We start from the raw sequence: 15536 nt of genomic DNA on the forward strand, positions 1-15536 counted from the left end.
AGGTGAATTATTTATAGCCCGATGGGCCCATGACACCTCAGGCCATCAAGGTAGAGATGCAACATACAGATGGGCTCGTGATCGAGGGGTGGACCTGACCATGGACGCTATAGCGCAGATTATTCATGATTCATGTGAAAGATGTGCTGCAATCAAGCAAGCCAAACGGTCAAAGCCTCTTTGGTATGGAGGACGATGGCTGAAATATAAATATGGAGAGGCCTGGCAGATTGATTACATCACACTCCCTCAAACTCGCAATGGCAAGCGCCACGTACTTACAATGGTGGAAGCAACCACCAGATGGCTGGAAACATATCCTGTGCCTCATGCCACCGCCCGGAACACTATCCTGGGCCTTGAAAAGCAAGTCCTATGGCGACATGGTACCCCAGAAAGAATAGAGTCAGACAATGGAACTCATTTCCGAAACAACCTTATAGACACTTGGGCCAAAGAGCATGGTATTGAGTGGGTGTATCACATCCCCTATCATGCACCAGCCTCCAGGAAAGTTGAACGATACAACGGACTGTTAAAGACTACATTGAAAGCAATGGGCGCTGGGACATTCAAGCATTGGGATACGCATTTGGCAAAGGCCACCTGGTTAGTCAATACTAGGGGATCTGCCAACCGAGCTGGACCTGCCCAATCAAACCTGTTACGTACTGTAGATGGGGATAAAGTTCCTGTAGTGCATGTAAGAAATATGCTGGGTGAAACAATCTGGGCTACTCCTGCCTCAGGAAAAGGCAAACCTATTTGTGGAATTGTTTTCGCTCAGGGACCTGGATGCACTTGGTGGGTGATGCAAAAGAACGGAGAGGTCCGGTGTGTACCTCAAGGAGATTTAATACTGGGTGAGAATAGCCCATGAACTGAATTGTACCATGTTAATTACTATATAATACTGTATGTTATCACTACCATGACTACTATAGGTGACTAATTAGAATGTATGGAAAAGAGTGTAACCTGAGCATGACATAAATGGAATGGAATAAGGGGTGGATAGATGTCCTGGTTTCAGTTAGAACAGAATTAATTTTCTTCCTAGTAGCTGGTGGAATGCTGTGTTTTGGCTTAGGATGAGAAGAGTGCTGATAACACCCCGATGTTTTAATTGTTGCAGAGCAGTGCTTATACCAAGCCAAGGGCACCTCAGCCTTTTGCTCTGTCCTGCCAACAGGCAGGCTGGGGGTGCAGGAAGAGCTGGGAGGGGACAGACCCAGGACAGGTGACCCAAACTAGTCAAAGGGGTATTCCATACCATCTGACGTCATGCTAAACAATATATAGGGGTGGCTAGCCGGGGGGAGGGGGCCGGACTGCTCGGGGTTAGGCTGGGCATCGATCAGCGGGTGGTGAGCAATTGCATTGTGCATCACTTGTTTGTACATATTATTATTACTTTCCTATTATCACCATTGTATCATTATTATTATTATTGTTATTATTATTTTGTTATTATTATTTTCCTGTCTTATTAAACTGTCTTTATCTCAACTCACAGGCTTCACTTTCTATTTCTCTCCCCCATCCCAGAGAGGGAGGGGGGAGGGTGAGCGAACGGCTGCGTGATGTTTAGCTGCCGGCCGGGTTAAACCACGACAGCAGCGTTTTCTTTTTCCTGTCTTAAATATGCTCTCACCGAGGCGCAAAACAACATCGCTTATTGGCTCAGCTCGGGTCAACAATGGGGCCCTTACCAAACATGGGGCAACTTCTCACAGAAGCCACCCCTATGGGCCCCTGCTTCCAAAATCTTGCCACGTAAACGCACTACATCCTGGTAGCTTGGTTTTCTCAGCTAAAGCAAGTCATGGCCTCCTTGCTGTTTCAAAAATCCCTCAACAATTCCCCCTTTTACTTTTTGAGCAAACCAAGCCTGATGTAACAGCTTAGGAAGTAACCTTTTAACCACACTTATTACAATACCACACACAATGATGATTAACACCACAACAAACAGAATCCTTAATCCCTCTTTGATCAATCCCAGTAACCATCTAGGCATTGTTCCAAACAAAGCCATTGATCGAAAGGATTAATATCGTGTTGAATCTTTCTCATGTGCTCTTTCAGGAAAGTAATGGATTTGTGAATTGACTCACTATGATCAGAAAGGTTCAAACATCACATTCCCTCAAAGTCCTCACACCCATGCCCTTGAGCCAAAAGCAAGAAGTCAATAGCAGCTCGATCCTGTAAAAGCGCATGTTGCAGACTATCTTGATCTAGTAACATCTCCTCAAGTATTTCTGTCGTGGCATTGGCTTGCTTCTCATCCCAGCATACCAATTTTTCTAAGTTAAGTGCGGCCACAGATGCCACTCCTGGCACTAAAATTGCTGATGCCGCTCTAGCTGCAACACCAAGAAACTCAACATTATCATTGCAATCTGGTGTGAGCAATGCCCATTTATGTCTGGTGATCTTACGCAACTGTGACAAGCTAGGAGCAAATATAGTAAGTTTACCTAAGTAACATGGACCTTTGGCAGCATTTGCAGGGATACCTTGCCAGGCCCTATCCCCGCAAATCAGAAAAACATCAGGAGGTAAGGCCGTAGCTGAATGATTGTTCCAAGTGCTATAGCTGTTACCCTTTGCCTCCGTGCCATAAGCCCCTAAACCCTGCCTAGCAGTGTCATTGTAACCACAGGTGTTACTTGCATTTCTGTATCCATATGGCCCTTTCCAAGTTCCTGTAGCAGGATCTCGGTAATTCATTCTTATTTCTGGTAACACATTTGGTGCTGCTATATTTATTGTTTGAAAATGAGTACTCGCAGGAGGGTCTTCTCGGTCACTAGTCAAACATAAGTGATTCAAGACAAACAATGCCTCGGACAATTGCTCATAGATGTCCCTGATTTCTTTTAATCTCGCTAATTGTTCCTTTAAAACCTGATGTGATCGTTCAACAATCGCTTGGCTCGTGGGAGAATATGGTACACCTGTAACATGCTTTACTCCCCACATTTTCATAAATTTTCTAACCTTTTTGCTAACATATGCTGGACCATTGTCCGTCTTGATCTGCTGTGGCACTCCCATAACGGCAAAACACACTGTCAGATGTCTACACACAAGGTGTGCTTTTTCTCCCCCCTGCGCCGTTGCCCATATGAAACTTGAAAAGTACCAAGACTCACATGCAAATATCTTTCAGTACCAAATTCCTGCACATGTGTTACATCCATTTTCCATACCTCAAGTGCCTTAACACCCCGTGGATTAATACCCAAACCTAACCCTGGTCCATGATGACTACAGGAAGGGCACGCTCTGACTATTCTTCTCGCCTCTGTCCAAGTAAGTCCAAACATTCTCCGAAGACCCTTTGCATTCTGATGGAACATTTCGTGCGACACTCGTGCACATGTAAAATCACTCTCAGGCCCCACTGTGACTATACTTACCAACTTGTCTGCTTGTAAATTACCTTCTGCTAACCCAATCGAGAACTGATGGCTACGTATATGGATAACACAGTAGGGTGCAGTTCTCCCCTGAATGGCATCTCGCAGCTGCAGAAATAATGACAACAACCTGTCCCTCTTAGTTTGCCGTATCAAGGCATCCACTATCCGTTTTACCATGTTGACAATATACAGAGAGTCTGAGATGATATTAATCGGCTCATGCATCCAGCACTGACAAGCCTAAACAACTGCAGACAATGCCAGTGTTTGTAATGAATCCCCTGTCTCCCCCAGAATTATGTATTTCTCCCAACTTCCGTTCTCGTACCACACACACATAGCCTTCTTACTTACTGCACCTTCATCAGTGTATACAGTGCGACCCACCACTGGTCAGGACGAAAGCCGTGGTACTACCTGCCATTTATATGATCTTATAACTTGCCAGAGAGGCCCCTTTGGAGTTTGGGACTGCACCAATCCTGGGAAACCTAACACAGCTTCTTGTAGTGGTATGGATTGCTGTAAACACCATTCCAAATGATCCTGAGTCATCGGCAGACTAATATCTCCTGGTTCCTGCCCTCTGATCTCAATACTCCAAGAGAGACCCTTATGTACTAACTCTGTGATAGCTTCCGCCCGTGTTTGAATACTCGTTTTTGGCTGAATCAGTAGGAAAATCCATTCCAGAACTCGAAAATGCTGCCCTATCATTCCACCCTTGCCATCACCTGTTTCACATCCAAGCACCGCAAATGGATGAGACACATGATTGCTAACTAGCAAGGAGAGTGCAACTTCTGCTATACATATGCAAGCAGCGCCAGCTGCAACCTTAGAAGCTATTTGTGAAAGAGCCTGCCGGTGGTCAATTGTTAGTGTAATCTGCTGCTCTGCACTCCTGCCTCACAATAAAGGTAGTAATATAGCTAAGTCGTCATTAGTAATCCATACAATGTGGCAACCCCACTGAATATTACTCAGGAACATTTGTACATCTGCCAAATTGTGTAACACCATAGTTATATCAACTTTCTGTGGACGAATAGTAGGGTCTGATATTTTCCATCCCAAGTATAGCCATGGCTGTTTCCATTGAACCTTCTCTGGGGCTACCTTCAACCCTTTTGCTTCCAAAGTATCCTGAATAAACTTTAAATCTGAATCCTGGAAGCATTCTGGCCTACCAAACCGAATGTTATCCATATAATGGTAAATAATTACGTAACACCATGCTGTCTGAATTGGTTCTAATGCCCAGGCCACATATAATTGACATAATGTAGGGGAATTCCTCATCCCCTGCAGAAGCACTAGCCATTCATAGCTCTTTACCAGGGCCTGTTTGTTAATGGAGGGTACCGTAAAAGCAAATCTCTGACAGTCCTTTACAGCCTGTGCCACCACATCTGGTTGCCTGGACTGATCAGCTCTCTGTACCCTTTCCAACATATCCTCTACCAGTGCAGTTCTTGGCAGTGGATCTAAGATGTTTTGAGTTTTTGGGTTTGCATTATCAAACGCAAGCATTTTAAACACACTGCTTTTAGACTCTGCTGTTAGATCAGGATGATCAGCAATTGCTGCCCACAAACAATTGATAAATTTAGCATATGGTTCCTCAGGGGCCTGTTGTACTGATGTGAATGGAGGTGCTTCCTTTTCCCCTGGGAGACTAAGAAGAGCCCTTAGTGCGAGCTGTGCAGCTGCTTGGTGAATAATAGCAGGGAACTGCAGCTGAACCTGGGTATTGAGATAAGGACCCGTCCCCGTTAACATCTCTGCAGTAATCCCATACAGAGGGTCCCCTGGTTGACGCAGTCGACCTGCTTCCCCCTGTGCAAACCACAACCATTCCCTTTCAAACAATAACAATTGGGAAGGAGTTAACAATAAGCGCGCCAAGTTTTGACAGTCAAGTGGACACATTAGTTCTGCCCGGAAAATCCATTGAATTATCCGTTGAGCCGCCTGGGACTGTAAACCGTAGTCCGTAACTATTTTTCGAGCTTGTTGTAAAAGCTTCCAATCATGCGGCTGCCATGACCTGGTGCCTTGCACAGGGTCGATAATAAGAGGACAAGACAAAGATGTAGCATGGCAATGCCCTTCTATGATGGCATGACGTATGACGTCGAAGCACCTGTCCCTCCTTGGTGCCGACAGTGGTGTACCGACGGACAAAGAGGGAGTCTGCTCCGGTGGGGCAGACGAGAGAGGAAGCTCCTCCGAATCCATAATTTTTAAGTTCTCCAATTTCTCTATCAGTTCATGGAACAGCTCCTCCACTGAAGGTCGATTTTCAGAAGCTGCTGCTGGAGCTCTCATTGGTGAAGCATCCCGAGTGGATTTATTGCTGCCTGGCAGCGGCACGGACGCTGGCAGCGCAGCTTCATCAAGATTTTCTGGCGCGGGGGGTGGGGAGGGCAACCCCCACTCCCCATCAGCACTCTGTTACAATAGTCCCTTAGTTATTTCTGCTGATGATTCCTTTATTGAAAAGGTCATACCCCAAACCAGGATGGGTGCAGGAACCGACAAAAAGAATCATGCCAGCTGCGTTCCTGAGGTGTCAGATTTTGCACTCGGCATTCTGTTATTCCCAGACAGTACTGACAAAGCTTGCGCCACCGCCATTGCCAGCTGCTGTTCGGCTTTCATACCGTACAGCGCATTAATCACTGTGCGCCACATCCCACTTACATCAGTATCTAGCTTTCCACTTGAGATGGCTTTATCCCATAAGCAATCTCCTACATGCTGCCACTCATCTGGGCTAAACATTAGAGGGATTTCCTTCAGAAAACCCTCCTTCTGAGCCCAGTGCACCAAGGATTTGATCTTTTTTACATTGCAAGATACACCTGTCTTAGAGAGAATACTAGAGAGAAGCTGGATAGCTGCTTCCTCCTCCATGGTTATGTCAGACGAGCTGCAGGGTCGTGATCTCCACCCCTCTGCTGTGTGCCAACTCGCCTCACAGCGGCACTCGTCTGCTGTCGTCACTGACGCCTCCTATCTCCCGTAGGAACTCGGCCCCGGATGTCCCGTGTCTCACCACATCACTATTCCACGTCTCACCACAACACTATTCCGCGTCTCACCACGACACTATTCCGGGTCTGTGCTCCAAGTCTCTCCGCGTCCCGCTTCTCTGTGGGTCTCTCTGCGTCTCAGGTCTTTCAGCGTCTCTCTGCGTCTCTCTGCATCTCATCAGCTCTCAGCCTGTTCGGGCACCATTTGTTGCAGGAAGGACAGCCAAAAACACGACAGACACCAGTATGGTCAGATCATGCTCTCCCTTTATTACCCGAATAGCCTGACTTTTATAGCAAACTTAACAGGGGCGGATGGTGTCTCACACAAGAATATTGGCCAAAAGCACTCAGACAAACAACTGCAAGAAAACAACCCCGCCTGCAAGAAAACACCCCCCTTGTGATTAGCAGTCACGTAGATCCTGTCCTTGAAGCCAGCTGCTGGCAACAATATTTTTTAATTCCTCACTCGGGCGATATGGGAACACTGTCATGGGAACTTCTCATAGTCGTCCTGTCAGCTTGGTTTGCTCAGCTGCAGCAAGTCATGGCCTCCTCACTGTTTCAAAAATCCCTCAACAAAGAAAAAAAAAAAAGAAGTTCACAAGTACAATATATTCAAGTAGAAGAAATGATATTTTAAAAAGAAACAGCATTTGTACCACTTGGGATATATGCCAAATGCAACTGGGTTTTATCTGCTTATCTGTTCACTGTGTTCCTCTACCTTATATTCTTTGCTATTCAAACAAAATGTCCATGTGGTCATTTGTGAAGAGGTCATTTGTGATTCAGATTGCTAGGGATGAAATCTTCCTGTCTTCAGAACAAGAGACTGAACAGCAGCAGTCTTCATGTTCCCCCCCCACCCCCACACTACATAGCTAGAGACATGCTGAAGGTGTGATCCAGAAATACATGTAGAAATAGAGTGAAATGGAAAGATGCACACTGATGGATGGCCTAGGAAGTCTCTGCTCCAGGTAAATCACATTTGGCACCTTGATGGTCCCTTTCAAATGTGAGAAAAGGACTCACAAGGAATGACTGTAAAGCTAAATTGTAGCAGGGTATCTTGTATTAGGACATTTGTTAACCCATACAACAGGTGAAAAAACATTGTTCATAAATCATCTGAATAAAAAGGAATGAGCAATGTTTTTTCAAGCAGTACTGATTGATTCAATTATTCTACTTATATATGCCAAAAAATCACGTCCATCATTTGGCCACCTGGCCTTCAGGTACCTTGCAAGAAGAGCAAGAAACTCCTGTTAGTCCCTTGTCATATCTGACACCTCCAGGTAGATGTTCAGAATGCCATAGGATATATAAAATATAATACAGATATAGTCACTTATATGTGACTTATACTGCTCTCTCATCAACTAGTTACTTGCTTTAGAAGTTACAGAAATTGAATTATTTAAGACATTATTTAAGATCACTTGATTTGAAGGATCTAAAAGTTAGGGACTCCATCGAAGAAGTTACTTATGTAGACTACCTCATTAGTAGCTACAGAGAGACTGGCACCTCCAAAAATGATTCATTGTATCTAAAGATAAATGTCTACGATGAATCACTCTCTGGAGGTTTTTTGCTGAATAGAGAGAAAATCTAACTAACTTAGAAACAGCAGATACCTCTTAGGTGGCTTATCTTGAGTGAGATAAATTTTAAGTTTGCTCATAAGTTTCTGAGGAGATTCCATAATTTTAATTAGTAGAGGAAATACTTTTTGGAAATAACCAGAGATGTCACGTAGGATTTTATTCTTTCATGCATTACCCTCAACAGCAAAAAGCTAGAGTTATTAGTTTTTGAGTATTAGAGTTATTAGTTACTAGTCATTGAATAAAGCAAGATCAGCAATCTTTCTCTGAACTTGAGGACAAGTGACACATTTCAGTTGAAACCATCTAGAGAATTTTTCTTTGCATTTGATCTGTGGTCTATACTACACTGTTTTAACCCTTAGACAGAGTTATGATTTTATACCTGTTACCATATAGAAGGGAAGCTGAAACTGAACAGGGTCCAAGGGGCTCCTGTTATCTGGAGGTCTAAGCACACCACAGGCACAGTACATCACAAATGTAGCACATATTCATTCTTAATCAATCGCTCTCTAATTTCTAATTCCATGTTTCAGCTGCAGCATACTTGCTCTCTTCCAGATCCACAGGTATTCTGCAATTAACATTAATGTTCAAAGCCTGACAGACCCCGTCCTCCGTGGACCCAAATATCGGTCAAAATACATGGGGTCTTAAGGGTTCTTTTGGTCATTCTATCATATAATACTGGAACGTTTTTAATTTACTCTTTCATTTTCTGGGGCCCCTATTGTTCCAATTTCCAATCATTATTCCTAATGGACTTTCTGGTGGTATAACTGGTAATTTGCTCCCTTTATTCTGGTCCTTGGTCTTCAATTCTGTCTGACCCATCTAGGAATTTTACTATGGCAATTGCCACAGCCCTTGGTTACCTTAGTAAGAGTGTCTTGCAGGGGGTTTAGGACCTATCACCCACCCACGAATCCTATAGGAATCGCTTCGGTCCTTCACCGGCCAAGTACCTCGCGGGAGATTGGAACCGCGGTTAGAAGACCTCTACACTCGCTTTGGAACTAAGTTCCGTCTCAGTCACACTCTTACACACACAGGCAACTGAATTCCACCCAACCGAACGGTATACTCCTTAAACACTTACGACTCCATTGTCTTCGTTCGGATCTTCGCGCGCAGAATTACGGGCAAAATACAGTGCTGCAGCTGGCAAGGGAGCTCATAAAAAAAAATCAAAATCTTTGCTTACCTTTATTCAGGTTCAAGAAGGCATTAGTCCTGACCCGACTCGAACAGGAGCCACCAAATGGTGGGTGCCTCTCCTAGATCAAATCAGAATTCAGGAACCAAAGCCATCCCGGACGAGCCCCCATTTGTAATAAATGGCTCAGTCTTCAAAATAGGACTATAATCAAAGTTTACAATTTATTAAAGGAATAGAGGTAAGCAAACAGCGCTGGGTGCGCCGGGAGTCTCTGCACCACCAAGATGCACACCAGTTACATCAAGCAGCTGATTTTTATGCTCCTAGGCTGATACATATTCATTACTACTTCTAAAAAAAACAGGGTTATTATTTCCGGAATCCAAACCCTCCTACTGGAGCATGTGTATCAGTCTCCGGTGGTCCCTCTGGGGGTCTCTCGTGCTGAAGGCTCATAGTCTTCCTCCCTCTTGTCCTTCTCCTTTGTCCAACTTGGCTGTATGTCAGAGACTTGTGCAGCGCCCCCTGCAAGCTTTGTCTTTTAGTCGTTCTTCAGCTCTCCCCTTCTCCTTAATCTCCTGGCCAGATATCAGAGACTTGCATAGTGTCCCATGCAATAGTCATAATAGTTAGCAGTTATTCTGAAACCCCCCAGATATCAGAGACTTCAAGGAAAAGCCTACAAATACATTTCCCTTCAAGCTCTCTATTGACACGAATTGCTGGACCATTCCTTTGCAAGATAAAGAACTATATACATTAACCACTCTTTTTCTTAGACTTGTGGTTATACAAGGGTATGTGAGACAGAAGATCACATTCATCATACCATGCGGCCCTAGCATTGTTCCATATTTGATCTGTGCTCTATACTACACTGTTTTAACCCTTAGACAGAGTTATGACTTTATACCTGTTACCATATAGAAGGGAAGCTGAATTTATACAACAAAAAGATTATGATTGAAAATGATTTTATTATGAATGTCTTTCATCCACAATAGTCAGACAAATCTATCTGCAGTTTTTAAAATCATTGCTTGACTGATGTCTTGTAGTCTGCATTTAGATTGTTTTGGATTTTGTGGACCATGATCCTACACTTCTGTAGGCAGTATAGTTACAGAGAAAATATGGCCCTTTTCCAAGGAGGATATGTAAGAGTAATCCCTGTTTCTGTCCCGATTTGCTGTAATTTTGATCTTCATACCCTTGAACATACACACAGCATGTGTGTCCCAGCACAATTATTTCTGAAAATATAAGAATGATAATTATGTCACATCATCTAGTGCTAGAAATTATAAACCTCAGTGGTTAGTGGTCTTCTGGGGGTTTACTCCTGTCTGTCATAATCTCGTTTTATTTCATCTGTCACCCTTGATTGTCCTGGTTTCAGTTAGGAGAGTTAATTTTGCAGGGCTAGCATTGGCCACACAGAGGGAAGCTGCATAAGAGCTAGATCAGAAGACTAAGGAGGAGAAACTCAGCCATGGAACAGAACTGACTGCAAAACTTTTTCTTTTCTTTTTTTTTTTTTTTTTTTTAATCTCTCAGCAAGCTCTTTATACAGATTTGTACATTTAACTCCCACAGTTTCACTGATATCTACATATATAAACCAACCATATATAAATCAACTGGTGGTGAGGTAAAATGAACATATAAATAAATAAATAATTTCAGCCTATATGGCTTAAATTTCAGGTATGCCAGAGCGAATGTCTCTTTTTTAGGTATGCCAGAGTGAATGTCTCTCTTTTTTATTAGTTGTCATCTTTTAGGTTTTCTAGGAAAAGAAGGTGCTTTATTATTCTGTGTTTGCAGAGCACCTTGCACAATGCCATTCTCATTTTCAACAGTGAGGTAAGGCAAGAATAATAAGTGACAATATGATTTATTTCTACATTTAAATACTTGCTTTATCTGTTCACCTGTTTGTTTGCACCAATGTTTAAGTAATGAACCAAGTTACTCCGCCTTCATAAGATGTTACTTGTACTTAGTAAAACTTATTCCTGTTAAACTACATTTGTTTCAATGGCCTTTCATGAGGGATGAACCCGGCCCTGCATATCTAACCTATGTCTTGGACAAGCAAATGGAATTGAATTAATTGTCTTTGCCTTGATTTGCAAACTGCACAGTTATCTGCACATTTAATTCTATCCTTTGCATTTTATTTTCTGAGCAAGGACAGAACTGGCAACATATTTGACATCTTTGTGACAGTGAGTCTGTGGCAGCACTGAAAAGAAAGGGGAAAGGAGCAGGGTCACAGAGAGGACAAAAGAAAAAAAATAGCTGTCTAAACCATCTATCATTAAAGCGATGCTCATTGAATTACGTCTCTCAGGGCCTGTCAAAACATGTGGTGCCCTTGCAATATGATGTGAATTAAATGCCTTCTGGTCCCTAAAATATTGTTTTCAAGGCCAACTGTGTACTTTCACAGTTTCCCTCTGGTAACTACCAAGAAACATTTGAAACATGCTGATTGACTCCTACGATTAGCAAAAACAGCTCAGAAATACAGCAATGTGTGGTAACTGGCTTTCAAGGCAAAGCCAGGACACGTCTACTTGCAGAACTTTGGTGATGGTCACCATCAACCCCATCCACTGAGAAATTGGTTAACATAGCTTAAAGTTGCCCCTGGGAGAGAAAATTTAAGTAGAATTGACTCACTGAATAGCTCCATTACTTATAGCGATAGTTTGTCTTCTGTGAGCAGGGAAAGGGTGTCATACTTGTTAACTGGTTGGGAGAACCCATAAAGATGTCATAAAGTCTGGAAGAATTTGCAGAAGGCTGGCTCCAACTGTTTCCTGCACTTGAGGAAGCAAGACTATTTGATGTGTTCACCTTAGCAGACAGCCTATAGCAACAGCTCCATAAAATCTGCCTCCTTCCAAAACTTGCATGTGCCTCAGACTACCAAGGTGCTATAGGAGTAAACTTCTCTTCTCCCAGTGAACCTCTGAGTTTCAACTAGTTCTTGCAAATCAGGAGTTTTGCCAGTGCTTGGTCACTGACCAAAGAGTGCAAGAGTGCATTTAAACTAAATACAAGTAGAAAAAGTTGGTCTCTACCTGAAAGATTTTTATAATTTCAAACTTGTCAGCTGTGTCCATCTAGATGCACACACTGATTTCTCAGCTGCTCTGTGCAGCCTCAGGGATATGCCCAGAAATTGGTACCTGTAGGACAGGGACAAATATAGTTAATATATGAAGAAGTAAAATCTTGCATACAGCAATATGCTGTCAAATAATATGACTTTATGGAGAAAAGTTGTATCATTATTCATTTTAGACGTGAACATTGTGTGGGGTGGGGATAGAATCATAAAATCATAGAATATCCCGAGTTGGAAGGGACCCATAAGGATCATCAAGTCCAACTCCTGGCACCGCACAGGTCTGCCCAAAAGTTTAGACCATGTGACTAAGTGCACAGTCCAATCGCTTCTTAAATTCAGACAGGCTTGGTGCAGTGACTACGTCCCTGGGGAGCCTGTTCCAGTGTGCAACCACACTCCTGGTGAAGAACCTCTTCCTGATGTCCAGCCTAAACTTCCCCTGCCTCAGCTTAACACCATTCCCACGGGTCCTATCACTGGTGTTTACAGAGAATAGGTCACCTGCCTCCTCACTCCCCCTCGTGAGGAAGTTGTAGACCGCGATGAGGTCCCCCCTCAGCCTCCTCTTCTCCAGGCTGAACAGGCCCAGTGCCCTCAGCCGCTCCTCATACATCTTCCCCTCTAGGCCCTTCACCATCTTTGTTGCCCTCCTCTGGACACTCTCCAACAATTTAATGACCGTCTTGTACTGTGGTGCCCAGAATTGCACACAGTACTCGAGGTGAGGCTGCACCAGCGCAGAGTAGAGCGGGACAATCACCTCCCTCTACCGACTAGCCATGCTGTACTTAATGCATCCCAGGATACAGTTGGCCCTCCTGGCTGCCAGGGCACACTGCTGGCTCATATTCAACTTGCTGTCAGCCACAACCCCCAGATCCTTCTCTGCAGGGCTGGTCTCCAGAATCTTGTTGCCCGGTCTGTACATATTGCCAGGGGTGCCCCGTCCCAGGTGCAGGACCCGGCACTTGCTCTTGTTAAACTTCATGGTGGTTGCCCAGCTCTCCAATCTGTCCAGATCTTTCTGCAAGGCCTTTCCACCCTCATCAGAGTCCACATCTCCTCCAAGTTTGGTGTTGTTGGCAAATTTGCTCAGAACACCTTCTAGTCCTACATCCAAACCATTTATAAAGACATTGAAGAGGACTGGCCCTAAAATGGAGCCTTGGGGGACCCCTCAAGTGACCATCCGCCAGCCAGATGTGGCCCCATTTACCACAACCCTTTGAGCCCTGCCCATCAGCCAATTGCTCACCCATCGTATGATTTTTTTTTTAAGTTGTATGCTGGACATTTTGTCCAGTAGGATCCTATGGGAAACCATGTCAAAAGCCTTGCTGAAGTCCAAAAAGATCACATCAGCTGGTTTCCCTTGGTCAACTAGATGGGTGATCTTATCATAAAAGGAAATCAAATTTGTTAGGCAGAACCTACCCCTCATGAACCCATGTCGGCTGGGACCAATGACTGCATTGTCCCCCAGGTGCTCTTCAATAACTTCAAGGATAATCTTCTCCATAATTTTACCAGGCACTGACGTGAGACTGACAGGCCTGTAATTGCTAGGGTCTTCCTTCTTACCCTTCTTGAAAATTGGCACAACATTTGCCAGCTTCCAGTCTACTGGGACCTCTACAGATTCCCAAGACCTTTGAAAAATAATTGAGAGAGGTCCCGTGATAACATCAGCCAGCTCTTTAAGCACCCTGGGATGAATCCCATCTGGAGCCATGGACTTGTATGGATCCAGGTGGAGCAGCAAATCCTGCACACATTCAGTGTCAGTTGGGAGTTTGTCTTTCCCACCGTCATGGTCCTCCAGGTCAGGGCACCCAGGGTCCCGAAGCCCATCATCAGCATTGAAGACAGAGGTGAAGAAGGCATTAAACATCTCTGCTTTGCCTATGTCATTGAAAAATTGTATCATTATTCATTTTAGACATGTGAACATTGTGGGGGGTGGGGACAGGGGAGTTTTATCTTACTGCCAAATTCAGGTATTCAAAATTCATAATCATGTCCCTCCAAAATTGTTATATTTAACACATTTAAACATATGAGGTGTTATTCCCCTGTTTGTTTGTTTTTGTATTTTATTATTGTTTATTTGCATGTTTTTAACACGCAGGGTACATTATATTATGAATGTGAGTTGTTGATTTTTTTCTTAGACAATGTTAACCAGACTTTTATTTTATTTGGGCTGACAATGTTTATGATGACCATAGCTTTCCTATTTTTCCCTTTTACCCTAACATAATTGCTTTTGACTAGGTAAATCATGTTCTCGTTGTAATGTCATTGCAATTTCTGATTCCATAATGCACTTGAATAGAATTTTTGTTTTTATATGCTTTGCATTTCATTTTAATGCTACCCAAGGAAATTACCTACCTAAAGCTGTACGTGTTACTTTTTATTAAATACCAAATGGCATAATCTATTTCCCCCCCCTCCCTGTTTCTTGATTACAATCAAGATGTGTTTTCGATTTTGTTAAAGAAGCACTTTCCTGACTCAATTAGAACCTTAAGGTTAATTTCCACTTATACTTTGAACTAAATTTCAAGTTTAATGCAGGTTTTATGCAAACCTAGGGGAAAACCACAAGGGACAGACAAAGCCTTGTGGGAAGTTTTATGTAGGCTGCCAAGCAAAAATTTGATTCTTGAATGGAAGAAATGACACAAACTGCACAAATTCCACTGGGAGATTTATAGCAATTTCAAGTGAAGTGTACTCAGATACCATGACAGCAGTAGAAGATCTTACCATAAAAAGAAGTATGCTATATATAAATTATAGAAGGAAACACTCAACTTTCTCCATGCTCCATAACAGATCCAGATGAGGACTGCTCTGGCAGCAGCTAGCCCACATGGAATTCACACTGGTGTTGAAACTAGTATTTTTGTGTGAAGCCTCACTCTCATGTCCCTGTTCCCTGCTACCCAAGGGAGAACCCTGAGGAAACTTCTTAGACAATCACATGAAGTTAAAGGACTCTTGCTTCAGTAGATTCGGTAATTACTATTTCTCACTGGCTTTAAAAATTTGCTAATTTCCCACATTAAGATACTTTAAAGTATCAAGGTTCTAAAGAAGAAAAAAAATGCTCATAATGATAAGATTGCTCATTAATAT

This window comes from Aythya fuligula, chromosome W (genome assembly GCF_009819795.1).
Source record: "Aythya fuligula isolate bAytFul2 chromosome W, bAytFul2.pri, whole genome shotgun sequence".
Classification (NCBI taxonomy): domain Eukaryota; kingdom Metazoa; phylum Chordata; class Aves; order Anseriformes; family Anatidae; genus Aythya; species Aythya fuligula.